Raw genomic sequence first — 11,044 nt, 5'->3', positions numbered from 1 at the left:
TTGAATTCGGATCGCTGGATTAAAAGTCCAGATTGCTAACCATTACACCATGGGACCAACCGATATGAGATCGTATGGTAAGAACGTTTCTTATGGGAAACAAGAACTATTAGGCTAAAAAGAAAAAAGGAAAGGTCCCAACGAGATTTGAACCTGGATCGCTGGATTCAGAGTCCAGAGTGCTAACCATTGCTCCATGGGACTAACCGATATGAGATCGTACGGAAAGAAAGGTGCCTATGGGAAACAAGAGCTATAAAGCGAAAAAAAAAATGAAGGTCCCACCGAGATTTGAACTCGGTTAGCTGGATTCAAAGTCCAGAGTGCTAACCATTGCACCACGGGACCAACCGATAGGAGATCGTATGGTAAGAAAGTTTCCTATGGGAAACAAGAGCTGTTCAGGTAAAGAAGAAAAGAAAGGTCCCACCGAGATTCGAACTCGGATCGCTGGATTCAGAGTCCAGAGTGCTAACCATTACACCATGGGACCAACCGATATGAGATCCTATGGTAAGTGAGTTTCCTATAAGAAACAAGAGCTATAAAGCCAAAGAAAATGAAAGGTCCCACCGAGATTTGAACTCGGATCGCTGGATTCAAAGTCCAGAGTGCTAACCATTACACCATGGGACCAGCCGATAAGAGATGGTATGGTAAGAGAGTTTCCTATGGGAAACAAGAGCTATAAGGCTTAAAAAAAGGAAAGATCCCACCGAGATTTGAACCTGGATCGTTGGATTCCGAGTCCAGAGTGCTAACCATTGCACCATGTAACCAACCGATATGAGATCGTAAGGTAAGAGAGTTTGCTATGGGAGACAAGAGCTTTTAAGGTAAAGAAAAAAAGAAAGGTCCCACCGAGATTTGAACTCGGATCGCTGGATTCAGAGTCCAGAGTGCTAACCATTACACCATGGGACCAAAAGATAGGAGATCGTATGGTAAGAGAGTTTCCTATGGGAAACAAGAGATGTTAAGGTAAAGAAGAAAAGAAAGGTCCCACCGAGATTTGAACTCGGATCTCTGGATTCAGAGTCCAGAGTGCTAACCATTACACCATGGGACCAACCGATATGAGATCGTATGGTAAGAGAGTTTCCTATAAGAAACATAAGCTATTAAGCTAAAAAAAAGGTCTCAACGAGATTAGAACACGGATCGCTGGATTTACAATCCAGAGTGCTAACCATTACACCATGGGACCAACCGATATGAGATCGTACGGAAAGAGAGGTGCCTATGGGAAACAAGAGCTATCAAACGAAAAAAAGTAAAGGTCCCACCGAGATTTGAACTCGGATCGCTGGATTCAAAGTCCAAAGTGCTAACCATTACACCATGGGACCAGCCGATAACAGATGGTATGGTAAGAGAGTTTCCTATGGGAAACAAGAGCTATAAGGCTTAAAAAAAGGAAAGATCCCACCGAGATTTGAACCTGGATCGTTGGATTCAGAGTCCAGAGTGCTAACCATTGCACCATGTTACCAACCGATATGAGATCGTAAGGTAAGAGAGTTTGCTATGGGAGACAAGAGCTTTTAAGGTAAAGAAAAAAAGAAAGGTCCCACCGAGATTTGAACTCGGATCGCTGGATTCAGAGTCCAGAGTGCTAACCATTACACCATGGGACCAACCGATGTGAAATTGTGCGGTAAGAGAGTTTCCTATGGGAAACAAGAGCTATAAAGCTAAAGAAAATGAAAGGTCCAACCGACATTTGAACTCGGATCGCTGGATTCAAAATCCAGAGTGCTAACCATTACACCATGGGACCAACTGATAGGAGATCGTATGGTAAGAGAGTTTCCTATGGGAAACAAGAGCTGTTAAGGTAAAGAAGAAATGAAAGGTCCCACCGAGATTTGAACTCGGATAGCTGGATTCAGAGTCCAGAGTGCTAACCATTACACCATGGGACCAACCGATATGAGATCGTATGGTAACAGAGTTTCCTATAAGAAACAAGAGCTATTAAGCTAAAAAAAAAGGTCTCACCGAGATTAGAACACGGATCGCTGGATTTACAATCCAGAGTGCTAACCATTACACCATGGGACCAACCGATATGAGATCGTACGGAAAGAGAGGTGCCTATGGGAAACAAGAGCTATGAAACGAAAAAAATAAAGGTCCCACCAAGATTTGAACTCGGATCGCTGGATTCAAAGTCCAAAGTGCTAACCATTACACCATGGGACCAGCCGATAAGAGATGGTATGGTAAGAGAGTTTCCTATAAGAAACAAGAGCTATTAAGCTTTTCAGAAAGAAAGGTCCCATCAAGATTTGAACCTGGATCGCTGGATTCAGAGTCCAGAGTGCTAACCATTGCACCATGGGACAAACCGATATCAGATCGTACGGAAAGAGAAGTGCCTATGGGAAACAAGAGCTAAAAAGCGAAAAAAAAAATGAAGGTCCCACCGAGATTTGAACTCGGATCGCTGGATTCAAAGTCCAAAGTGCTAACCATTACACCATGGGACCAAACGATATGAGATAGTATGGTAAAAGAGTTTTCTATAAGAAACAAGAGCTATTAAGCTGAAAAAAAAATGAAGGTCCCACCGAGATTCGAACTCGGATCGCTGGATTCAGAGTCCAGAGTGCTAACCATTACACCATGGGACCAACCGATATGAGATTGTATGGTAAGTGAGTTTCCTATAAGAAACAAGAGCTATTAAGCTAAAAAAATAAAGGTCCCACCGAGATTTGAACTCTGATCGCTGGATTCAAAGTCCAAAGTGCTAACCATTACACCATGGGAACAACCAATATGAGATCGTATGGTAAGAGATTTTCCTATGGGAAACAAGAACTATTAGGCTAAAAAGAAAAAAGAAAGGTCCCACCGAGATTTGAACTCGGATCGCTGGATTCAGAGTCCAGAGTGCTAACCATTACACCTTGGGACCAACCGATGTTATATTGTGCGGTAAGAAAGTTTCCCATGGGAAACAAGAGCTATAAAGCCAAAGAAAATGAAAGGTCCCACCGAGATTTGAACTCAGATCGCTGGATTCAAAGTCCAGAGTGCTAACCATTACACCATGGGACCAGCCGATAAGAGATGGTATGGTAAGAGAGTTTCCTATGGGAAACAAGAGCTATAAGGCTTAAAAAAAGGAAAGATCCCACCGAGATTTGAACCTGGATCGTTGGATTCAGAGTCCAGAGTGCTAACCATTGCACCATGTAACCAACCGATATGAGATCGTAAGGTAAGAAATTTTGCTATGGGAGACAAGAGCTTTTAAGGTAAAGAAAAAAAGAAAGGTCCCACCGAGATTTGAACTCGGATCGCTGGATTCAGAGTCCAGAGTGCTAACCATTACACCATGGGACCAACCGATGTGAAATTGTGCGGTAAGAGAGTTTCCTATGGGAAACAAGAGCTATAAAGCTAAAGAAAATGAAAGGTCCCACCGACATTTAAACTCGGATCGCTGGATTCAAAATCCAGAGTGCTAACCATTACACCATGGGACCAACTGATAGGAGATCGTATGGTAAGAGAGTTTCCTATGGGAAACAAGAGCTGTTAAGGTAAAGAAGAAAAGAAAGGTCCCACCGAGATTTGAACTCGGATCGCTGGATTCAGAGTCCGGAGTGCTAACCATTACACCATGGGACCAACCGATATGAGATCGTATGGTAAGAGAGTTTCCTATAAGAAACAAGAGCTATTAAGCTAAAAAAAAGGTCTCACCGAGATTAGAACACGGATCGCTGGATTTACAATCCAGAGTGCTAACCATTACACCATGGGACCAACCGATATGAGATCGTACGGAAAGAGAGGTGCCTATGGGAAACAAGAGCTATCAAACGAAAAAAAGTAAAGGTCCCACCGAGATTTGAACTCGGATCGCTGGATTCAAAGTCCAAAGTGCTAACCATTACACCATGGGACCAGCCGATAAGAGATGGTATGGTAAGAGAGTTTCCTATGGGAAACAAGAGCTATAAGGCTTAAAAAAAGGAAAGATCCCACCGAGATTTGAACCTGGATCGTTGGATTCAGAGTCCAGAGTGCTAACCATTGCACCATGTTACCAACCGATATGAGATCGTAAGGTAAGAGAGTTTGCTATGGGAGACAAGAGCTTTTAAGGTAAAGAAAAAAAGAAAGGTCCCACCGAGATTTGAACTCGGATCGCTGGATTCAGAGTCCAGAGTGCTAACCATTACACCATGGGACCAACCGATGTGAAATTGTGCGGTAAGAGAGTTTCCTATGGGAAACAAGAGCTATAAGGCTAAAGAAAATTAAAGGTCCCACCGACATTTGAACTCAGATCGCTGGATTCAAAATCCAGAGTGCTAACCATTACACCATGGGACCAACTGATAGGAGATCGTATGGTAAGAGAGTTTCCTATGGGAAACAAGAGCTGTTAAGGTAAAGAAGAAATGAAAGGTCCCACCGAGATTTGAACTCGGATCGCTGGATTCAGAGTCCAGAGTGCTAACCATTACACCATGGGACCAACCGATATGAGATCGTATGGTAAGAGAGTTTCCTATAAGAAACAAGAGCTATTAAGCTAAAAAAAAAGGTCTCACCGAGATTAGAACACGGATCGCTGGATTTACAATCCAGAGTGCTAACCATTACACCATGGGACCAACCGATATGAGATCGTACGGAAAGAGAGGTGCCTATGGGAAACAAGAGCTATGAAACGAAAAAAATAAAGGTCCCACCGAGATTTGAACTCGGATCGCTGGATTCAAAGTCCAAAGTGCTAACCATTACACCATGGGACCAGCCGATAAGAGATGGTATGGTAAGAGAGTTTCCTATAAGAAACAAGAGCTATTAAGCTTTTCAGAAAGAAAGGTCCCATCAAGATTTGAACCTGGATCGCTGGATTCAGAGTCCAGAGTGCTAACCATTACACCATGGGAACAACCAATATGAGATCCTATGGTAAGAGATTTTCCTATGGGAAACAAGAACTATTAGGCTAAAAAGAAAAAAGAAAGGTCCCACCGAGATTTGAACTTGGATCGCTGGATTCAGAGTCCAGAGTGCTAACCATTACACCTTGGGACCAACCGATGTTATATTGTGCGATAAGAAAGTTTCCCATGGGAAACAAGAGCTATAAAGCCAAAGAAAATGAAAGGTCCCACCGAGATTTGAACTCGGATCGCTGGATTCAAAGTCCAGAGTGCTAACCATTACACCATGGGACCAGCCGATAAGAGATGGTATGGTAAGAGAGTTTCCTATGGGAAACAAGAGCTATAAGGCTTAAAAAAAGGAAAGATCCCACCGAGATTTGAACCTGGATCGTTGGATTCAGAGTCCAGAGTGCTAACCATTGCACCATGTTACCAACCGATATGAGATCGTAAGGTAAGAGAGTTTGCTATGGGAGACAAGAGCTTTTAAGGTAAAGAAAAAAAGAAAGGTCCCACCGAGATTTGAACTCGGATCGCTGGATTCAGAGTCCAGAGTGCTAACCATTACACCATGGGACCAACCGATGTGAAATTGTGCGGTAAGAGAGTTTCCTATGGGAAACAAGAGCTATAAAGCTAAAGAAAATGAAAGGTCCCACCGACATTTGAACTCGGATCGCTGGATTCAAAATCCAGAGTGCTAACCATTACACCATGGGACCAACTGATAGGAGATCGTATGGTAAGAGAGTTTCCTATGGGAAACAAGAGCTGTTAAGGTGAAGAAGAAAAGAAAGGTCCCACCGAGATTTGAACTCGGATCGCTGGATTCAGAGTCCAGAGTGCTAACCATTACACCATGGGACCAACCGATATGAGATCGTATGGTAAGAGAGTTTCCTATAAGAAACAAGAGCTATTAAGCTAAAAAAAAAGGTCTCACCGAGATTAGAACACGGATCGCTGGATTTACAATCCAGAGTGCTAACCATTACACCATGGGACCAACCGATATGAGATCGTATGGTAAGAGAGTTTCCTATAAGAAACAAGAGCTATTAAGCTAAAAAAAAAAAGGTCTCACCGAGATTAGAACACGGATCGCTGGATTTACAATCCAGAGTGCTAACCATTACACCCTGGGACCAACCGATATGAGATCGTACGGAAATGGAGGTGCCTATGGGAAACAAGAGCTATGAAACGAAAAAAAATAAAGGTCCCACCGAGATTTGAACTCGGATCGCTGGATTCAAAGTCCAGAGTGCTAACCATTACACCATGGGACCAACCGATAGGAGATCGTATGGTAAGAGAGTTTCTTATGGGAAACAAGAGCTATAAAGCTAAAAAAAGGAAAAATCCCACCGAGATTTGAACCTGGATCGCTGGATTCAGAGTCCAGAGTGCTAACCATTGCACCATGGGACAAACCGATATCAGATCGTACGGAAAGAGAAGTGCCTATGGGAAACAAGAGCTAAAAAGCGAAAAAAAAAATGAAGGTCCCACCGAGATTTGAACTCGGATCGCTGGATTCAAAGTCCAAAGTGCTAACCATTACACCATGGGACCAAACGATATGAGATAGTATGGTAAAAGAGTTTTCTATAAGAAACAAGAGCTATTAAGCTGAAAAAAAAAATGAAGGTCCCACCGAGATTCGAACTCGGATCGCTGGATTCAGAGTCCAGAGTGCTAACCATTACACCATGGGACCAACCGATATGAGATTGTATGGTAAGTGAGTTTCCTATAAGAAACAAGAGCTATTAAGCTAAAAAAATAAAGGTCCCACCGAGATTTGAACTCTGATCGCTGGATTCAAAGTCCAAAGTGCTAACCATTACACCATGGGAACAACCAATATGAGATCGTATGGTAAGAGATTTTCCTATGGGAAACAAGAACTATTAGGCTAAAAAGAAAAAAGAAAGGTCCCACCGAGATTTGAACTCGGATCGCTGGATTCAGAGTCCAGAGTGCTAACCATTACACCTTGGGACCAGCCGATGTTATATTGTGCGGTAAGAAAGTTTCCCATGGGAAACAAGAGCTATAAAGCCAAAGAAAATGAAAGGTCCCACCGAGATTTGAACTCGGATCGCTGGATTCAAAGTCCAGAGTGCTAACCATTACACCATGGGACCAGCCGATAAGAGATGGTATGGTAAGAGAGTTTCCTATGGGAAACAAGAGCTATAAGGCTTAAAAAAAGGAAAGATCCCACCGAGATTTGAACCTGGATCGTTGGATTCAGAGTCCAGAGTGCTAACCATTGCACCATGTAACCAACCGATATGAGATCGTAAGGTAAGAAATTTTGCTATGGGAGACAAGAGCTTTTAAGGTAAAGAAAAAAAGAAAGGTCCCACCGAGATTTGAACTCGGATCGCTGGATTCAGAGTCCAGAGTGCTAACCATTACACCATGGGACCAACCGATGTGAAATTGTGCGGTAAGAGAGTTTCCTATGGGAAACAAGAGCTATAAAGCTAAAGAAAATGAAAGGTCCCACCGACATTTGAACTCGGATCGCTGGATTCAAAATCCAGAGTGCTAACCATTACACCATGGGACCAACTGATAGGAGATCGTATGGTAAGAGAGTTTCCTATGGGAAACAAGAGCTGTTAAGGTAAAGAAGAAAAGAAAGGTCCCACCGAGATTTGAACTCGGATCGCTGGATTCAGAGTCCGGAGTGCTAACCATTACACCATGGGACCAACCGATATGAGATCGTATGGTAAGAGAGTTTCCTATAAGAAACAAGAGCTATTAAGCTAAAAAAAAGGTCTCACCGAGATTAGAACACGGATCGCTGGATTTACAATCCAGAGTGCTAACCATTACACCATGGGACCAACCGATATGAGATCGTACGGAAAGAGAGGTGCCTACGGGAAACAAGAGCTATGAAACGAAAAAAAGTAAAGGTCCCACCGAGATTTGAACTCGGATCGCTGGATTCAAAGTCCAAAGTGCTAACCATTACACCATGGGACCAGCCGATAAGAGATGGTATGGTAAGAGAGTTTCCTATGGGAAACAAGAGCTATAAGGCTTAAAAAAAGGAAAGATCCCACCGAGATTTGAACCTGGATCGTTGGATTCAGAGTCCAGAGTGCTAACCATTGCACCATGTTACCAACCGATATGAGATCGTAAGGTAAGAGAGTTTGCTATGGGAGACAAGAGCTTTTAAGGTAAAGAAAAAAAGAAAGGTCCCACCGAGATTTGAACTCGGATCGCTGGATTCAGAGTCCAGAGTGCTAACCATTACACCATGGGACCAACCGATGTGAAATTGTGCGGTAAGAGAGTTTCCTATGGGAAACAAGAGCTATAAGGCTAAAGAAAATTAAAGGTCCCACCGACATTTGAACTCAGATCGCTGGATTCAAAATCCAGAGTGCTAACCATTACACCATGGGACCAACTGATAGGAGATCGTATGGTAAGAGAGTTTCCTATGGGAAACAAGAGCTGTTAAGGTAAAGAAGAAATGAAAGGTCCCACCGAGATTTGAACTCGGATCGCTGGATTCAGAGTCCAGAGTGCTAACCATTACACCATGGGACCAACCGATATGAGATCGTATGGTAAGAGAGTTTCCTATAAGAAACAAGAGCTATTAAGCTAAAAAAAAAGGTCTCACCGAGATTAGAACACGGATCGCTGGATTTACAATCCAGAGTGCTAACCATTACACCATGGGACCAACCGATATGAGATCGTACGGAAAGAGAGGTGCCTATGGGAAACAAGAGCTATGAAACGAAAAAAATAAAGGTCCCACCGAGATTTGAACTCGGATCGCTGGATTCAAAGTCCAAAGTGCTAACCATTACACCATGGGACCAGCCGATAAGAGATGGTATGGTAAGAGAGTTTCCTATAAGAAACAAGAGCTATTAAGCTTTTCAGAAAGAAAGGTCCCATCAAGATTTGAACCTGGATCGCTGGATTCAGAGTCCAGAGTGCTAACCATTACACCATGGGAACAACCAATATGAGATCCTATGGTAAGAGATTTTCCTATGGGAAACAAGAACTATTAGGCTAAAAAGAAAAAAGAAAGGTCCCACCGAGATTTGAACTTGGATCGCTGGATTCAGAGTCCAGAGTGCTAACCATTACACCTTGGGACCAACCGATGTTATATTGTGCGATAAGAAAGTTTCCCATGGGAAACAAGAGCTATAAAGCCAAAGAAAATGAAAGGTCCCACCGAGATTTGAACTCGGATCGCTGGATTCAAAGTCCAGAGTGCTAACCATTACACCATGGGACCAGCCGATAAGAGATGGTATGGTAAGAGAGTTTCCTATGGGAAACAAGAGCTATAAGGCTTAAAAAAAGGAAAGATCCCACCGAGATTTGAACCTGGATCGTTGGATTCAGAGTCCAGAGTGCTAACCATTGCACCATGTAACCAACCGATATGAGATCGTAAGGTAAGAAATTTTGCTATGGGAGACAAGAGCTTTTAAGGTAAAGAAAAAAAGAAAGGTCCCACCGAGATTTGAACTCGGATCGCTGGATTCAGAGTCCAGAGTGCTAACCATTACACCATGGGACCAACCGATGTGAAATTGTGCGGTAAGAGAGTTTCCTATGGGAAACAAGAGCTATAAAGCTAAAGAAAATGAAAGGTCCCACCGACATTTGAACTCGGATCGCTGGATTCAAAATCCAGAGTGCTAACCATTACACCATGGGACCAACTGATAGGAGATCGTATGGTAAGAGAGTTTCCTATGGGAAACAAGAGCTGTTAAGGTAAAGAAGAAAAGAAAGGTCCCACCGAGATTTGAACTCGGATCGCTGGATTCAGAGTCCGGAGTGCTAACCATTACACCATGGGACCAACCGATATGAGATCGTATGGTAAGAGAGTTTCCTATAAGAAACAAGAGCTATTAAGCTAAAAAAAAGGTCTCACCGAGATTAGAACACGGATCGCTGGATTTACAATCCAGAGTGCTAACCATTACACCATGGGACCAACCGATATGAGATCGTACGGAAAGAGAGGTGCCTATGGGAAACAAGAGCTATGAAACGAAAAAAAGTAAAGGTCCCACCGAGATTTGAACTCGGATCGCTGGATTCAAAGTCCAAAGTGCTAACCATTACACCATGGGACCAGCCGATAAGAGATGGTATGGTAAGAGAGTTTCCTATAAGAAACAAGAGCTATAAAGCTTTTCAAAAAGAAAGGTCCCATCAAGAATTGAACTCGGATCGCAGGATTAAAAGCCCAGAGTGCTAACCGTTACACCATGGGACCAACCGATATGAGATCGTATGGTAAGAGATTTTCCTATGGGAAACAAGAACTATTAGGCTAAAAAGAAAAAAGAAAGGTCAAACCAAGATTTGAACTCGGATAGCTGGATTCAGAGTCCAGAGTGCTAACCATTACACCATGGGACCCACCGATGTGAAATTGTGCGGTAAGAGAGTTTCCCATGGAAAACAAGAGCTATAAAGCTAAAAAAAGGAAAGGTCCCACCGAGATTTGAACCTGGATGGCTGGGTCAGAGTCCAGAGTGCTAACCATTGCACCATGGGACCAACAGATATGAGATCGTACGGAAAGAGAAGTGCCTATGGGAAACAAGAGCTAAGAAGCGAAAAAAAAAAATGAAGGTCCCACCGAGATTTGAACTCGGATCGCTGGATTCAAAGTCCAAAGTGCTAACCATTACACCATGGGACCTGCGGATAAGAGATGGTATGGTAAGAGAGTTTCCTATGGGAAACAAGAGCTATAAAGCTTTTCAAAAAGAAAGGTCCCATCAAGGTTTGAACCTGGATCGCTGGATTCAGAGTCCAGAGGGCTAACCATTGCACCATGGGACCAACCGATATGAGATCGTACGGAAAGAGAAGTGCCTATGGGAAACAAGAGCTAAGAAGCGAAAAGAAAATGAAGGTCCCACCGAGATTTGAACTCGGATCGCTGGATTCAAAGTCCAAAGTGCTAACCATTACACCATGGGACCAAACGATATGAGATAGTATGGTAAAAGAGTTTCCTATAAGAAACAAGAGCTATTAAGCTAAAAAAAAAAAAAAGGTCTCACCGAGATTAGAACACGGATCGCTGGATTTACAGT

The 11,044-nt window shown here is 43.0% G+C and overlaps 1 protein-coding gene and 49 non-coding genes across 54 annotated transcripts in view; all 50 read right to left on the bottom strand.

Moving 5' to 3' along the window:
- The window catches only part of LOC5503389 (protein unc-79 homolog), a 95,271-nt gene that overhangs the window by 42,778 nt on the left and 41,449 nt on the right, over positions 1–11,044 (bottom strand). The window lies entirely within an intron of this gene.
- Trnaq-uug lies at positions 277–348 on the bottom strand. Its single transcript has one exon. It is a non-coding gene; the product is annotated as a tRNA-Gln (tRNA).
- Positions 422–493, bottom strand: Trnaq-cug. The gene has a single exon. It is a non-coding gene; the product is annotated as a tRNA-Gln (tRNA).
- Trnaq-uug lies at positions 565–636 on the bottom strand. The gene has a single exon. It is a non-coding gene; the product is annotated as a tRNA-Gln (tRNA).
- Positions 853–924, bottom strand: Trnaq-cug. Its single transcript has one exon. It is a non-coding gene; the product is annotated as a tRNA-Gln (tRNA).
- On the bottom strand, positions 998–1,069 carry Trnaq-cug. The gene has a single exon. It is a non-coding gene; the product is annotated as a tRNA-Gln (tRNA).
- On the bottom strand, positions 1,278–1,349 carry Trnaq-uug. Its single transcript has one exon. It is a non-coding gene; the product is annotated as a tRNA-Gln (tRNA).
- Trnaq-cug lies at positions 1,566–1,637 on the bottom strand. The gene has a single exon. It is a non-coding gene; the product is annotated as a tRNA-Gln (tRNA).
- On the bottom strand, positions 1,854–1,925 carry Trnaq-cug. The gene has a single exon. It is a non-coding gene; the product is annotated as a tRNA-Gln (tRNA).
- On the bottom strand, positions 2,134–2,205 carry Trnaq-uug. Its single transcript has one exon. It is a non-coding gene; the product is annotated as a tRNA-Gln (tRNA).
- On the bottom strand, positions 2,421–2,492 carry Trnaq-uug. Its single transcript has one exon. It is a non-coding gene; the product is annotated as a tRNA-Gln (tRNA).
- Positions 2,565–2,636, bottom strand: Trnaq-cug. The gene has a single exon. It is a non-coding gene; the product is annotated as a tRNA-Gln (tRNA).
- On the bottom strand, positions 2,706–2,777 carry Trnaq-uug. The gene has a single exon. It is a non-coding gene; the product is annotated as a tRNA-Gln (tRNA).
- Positions 2,852–2,923, bottom strand: Trnaq-cug. Its single transcript has one exon. It is a non-coding gene; the product is annotated as a tRNA-Gln (tRNA).
- Positions 2,995–3,066, bottom strand: Trnaq-uug. Its single transcript has one exon. It is a non-coding gene; the product is annotated as a tRNA-Gln (tRNA).
- Positions 3,283–3,354, bottom strand: Trnaq-cug. The gene has a single exon. It is a non-coding gene; the product is annotated as a tRNA-Gln (tRNA).
- Trnaq-uug lies at positions 3,426–3,497 on the bottom strand. The gene has a single exon. It is a non-coding gene; the product is annotated as a tRNA-Gln (tRNA).
- Trnaq-uug lies at positions 3,571–3,642 on the bottom strand. Its single transcript has one exon. It is a non-coding gene; the product is annotated as a tRNA-Gln (tRNA).
- Positions 3,851–3,922, bottom strand: Trnaq-uug. Its single transcript has one exon. It is a non-coding gene; the product is annotated as a tRNA-Gln (tRNA).
- Positions 4,139–4,210, bottom strand: Trnaq-cug. Its single transcript has one exon. It is a non-coding gene; the product is annotated as a tRNA-Gln (tRNA).
- Trnaq-uug lies at positions 4,282–4,353 on the bottom strand. Its single transcript has one exon. It is a non-coding gene; the product is annotated as a tRNA-Gln (tRNA).
- Trnaq-cug lies at positions 4,427–4,498 on the bottom strand. Its single transcript has one exon. It is a non-coding gene; the product is annotated as a tRNA-Gln (tRNA).
- Trnaq-uug lies at positions 4,707–4,778 on the bottom strand. Its single transcript has one exon. It is a non-coding gene; the product is annotated as a tRNA-Gln (tRNA).
- Trnaq-cug lies at positions 4,996–5,067 on the bottom strand. Its single transcript has one exon. It is a non-coding gene; the product is annotated as a tRNA-Gln (tRNA).
- On the bottom strand, positions 5,139–5,210 carry Trnaq-uug. The gene has a single exon. It is a non-coding gene; the product is annotated as a tRNA-Gln (tRNA).
- On the bottom strand, positions 5,427–5,498 carry Trnaq-cug. Its single transcript has one exon. It is a non-coding gene; the product is annotated as a tRNA-Gln (tRNA).
- On the bottom strand, positions 5,570–5,641 carry Trnaq-uug. The gene has a single exon. It is a non-coding gene; the product is annotated as a tRNA-Gln (tRNA).
- Positions 5,715–5,786, bottom strand: Trnaq-cug. Its single transcript has one exon. It is a non-coding gene; the product is annotated as a tRNA-Gln (tRNA).
- Positions 6,137–6,208, bottom strand: Trnaq-uug. The gene has a single exon. It is a non-coding gene; the product is annotated as a tRNA-Gln (tRNA).
- Positions 6,423–6,494, bottom strand: Trnaq-uug. The gene has a single exon. It is a non-coding gene; the product is annotated as a tRNA-Gln (tRNA).
- Trnaq-cug lies at positions 6,568–6,639 on the bottom strand. The gene has a single exon. It is a non-coding gene; the product is annotated as a tRNA-Gln (tRNA).
- On the bottom strand, positions 6,709–6,780 carry Trnaq-uug. Its single transcript has one exon. It is a non-coding gene; the product is annotated as a tRNA-Gln (tRNA).
- On the bottom strand, positions 6,855–6,926 carry Trnaq-cug. Its single transcript has one exon. It is a non-coding gene; the product is annotated as a tRNA-Gln (tRNA).
- Positions 6,998–7,069, bottom strand: Trnaq-uug. The gene has a single exon. It is a non-coding gene; the product is annotated as a tRNA-Gln (tRNA).
- Positions 7,286–7,357, bottom strand: Trnaq-cug. Its single transcript has one exon. It is a non-coding gene; the product is annotated as a tRNA-Gln (tRNA).
- Positions 7,429–7,500, bottom strand: Trnaq-uug. Its single transcript has one exon. It is a non-coding gene; the product is annotated as a tRNA-Gln (tRNA).
- Positions 7,574–7,645, bottom strand: Trnaq-cug. Its single transcript has one exon. It is a non-coding gene; the product is annotated as a tRNA-Gln (tRNA).
- Positions 7,854–7,925, bottom strand: Trnaq-uug. The gene has a single exon. It is a non-coding gene; the product is annotated as a tRNA-Gln (tRNA).
- On the bottom strand, positions 8,142–8,213 carry Trnaq-cug. Its single transcript has one exon. It is a non-coding gene; the product is annotated as a tRNA-Gln (tRNA).
- On the bottom strand, positions 8,285–8,356 carry Trnaq-uug. Its single transcript has one exon. It is a non-coding gene; the product is annotated as a tRNA-Gln (tRNA).
- On the bottom strand, positions 8,430–8,501 carry Trnaq-cug. The gene has a single exon. It is a non-coding gene; the product is annotated as a tRNA-Gln (tRNA).
- Positions 8,710–8,781, bottom strand: Trnaq-uug. Its single transcript has one exon. It is a non-coding gene; the product is annotated as a tRNA-Gln (tRNA).
- Positions 8,999–9,070, bottom strand: Trnaq-cug. The gene has a single exon. It is a non-coding gene; the product is annotated as a tRNA-Gln (tRNA).
- On the bottom strand, positions 9,142–9,213 carry Trnaq-uug. The gene has a single exon. It is a non-coding gene; the product is annotated as a tRNA-Gln (tRNA).
- Trnaq-uug lies at positions 9,430–9,501 on the bottom strand. The gene has a single exon. It is a non-coding gene; the product is annotated as a tRNA-Gln (tRNA).
- On the bottom strand, positions 9,573–9,644 carry Trnaq-uug. The gene has a single exon. It is a non-coding gene; the product is annotated as a tRNA-Gln (tRNA).
- Positions 9,718–9,789, bottom strand: Trnaq-cug. Its single transcript has one exon. It is a non-coding gene; the product is annotated as a tRNA-Gln (tRNA).
- Trnaq-uug lies at positions 9,998–10,069 on the bottom strand. The gene has a single exon. It is a non-coding gene; the product is annotated as a tRNA-Gln (tRNA).
- Trnaq-uug lies at positions 10,573–10,644 on the bottom strand. The gene has a single exon. It is a non-coding gene; the product is annotated as a tRNA-Gln (tRNA).
- Positions 10,859–10,930, bottom strand: Trnaq-uug. Its single transcript has one exon. It is a non-coding gene; the product is annotated as a tRNA-Gln (tRNA).

Source organism: Nematostella vectensis, chromosome 7, assembly GCF_932526225.1.
Source record: "Nematostella vectensis chromosome 7, jaNemVect1.1, whole genome shotgun sequence".
Taxonomy (NCBI): domain Eukaryota; kingdom Metazoa; phylum Cnidaria; class Anthozoa; order Actiniaria; family Edwardsiidae; genus Nematostella; species Nematostella vectensis.
Note: the sequence above shows the minus strand (reverse complement) of the source record. Positions and strands in the feature narration are given on the sequence as shown.